This window comes from Echinops telfairi, unplaced genomic scaffold (genome assembly GCF_000313985.2).
Source record: "Echinops telfairi isolate 266 unplaced genomic scaffold, ASM31398v2 ScPeMD7_70;HRSCAF=299, whole genome shotgun sequence".
NCBI classification, from domain to species: domain Eukaryota; kingdom Metazoa; phylum Chordata; class Mammalia; order Afrosoricida; family Tenrecidae; genus Echinops; species Echinops telfairi.
In genome coordinates this window covers 31,926,466-31,927,059 of record NW_022103968.1, presented here as the reverse complement: position 1 = coordinate 31,927,059, position 594 = coordinate 31,926,466, and positions in this window count along the sequence as shown.

Genomic DNA, 594 nt, shown 5'->3' with positions numbered 1-594 from the left:
CAAAGCTATGTATTTAAATTTGTTTACAAAACAACCTTATCACATTCAAAGTTCTTTCCATTACACGTAATACATTTGTCAAATTTGCAATTCCACTCTTGGAAACATTTTAAAAACTCATCTGTGTGGATGCCTGACAGCACCTCCCTCATTTTTTTCTTCACCTCTTCTATGTCCTCAAATCGCTGTCCTTTTACATCTCTCTTTATTTGCGGAAACAAATAGAAATCTCAGAGCAGGTCAGGTAAATAAGGTGTGTGAGGAAAGAGGCATGCTGGGTTTGTTTTTTTTTGCCAAAAACTGGCGCACTGAGATGGCTGTGTGAGCAAGTGCATTGTCGTGGTGGCAAAACTAGTCCCCTGTCTGCCACAAATCAGGCCTTTTTTGTTGCACACTGTTATGCAATCTTTTCAGAACCTCTAAATAGAAAGCTTGATTAACAGTCTGACCTCGTGGAATGAACTCCAAATACACTATGAGTTGACATTTTCATCTGTTGGGGAAGTTGACATGTCCAGAATGAGGTTTGTCAATTGACATTTCACTTTTTTTGAAGGAGAAAATCACTGTACACTTGATCCCCACCCTCCCCAT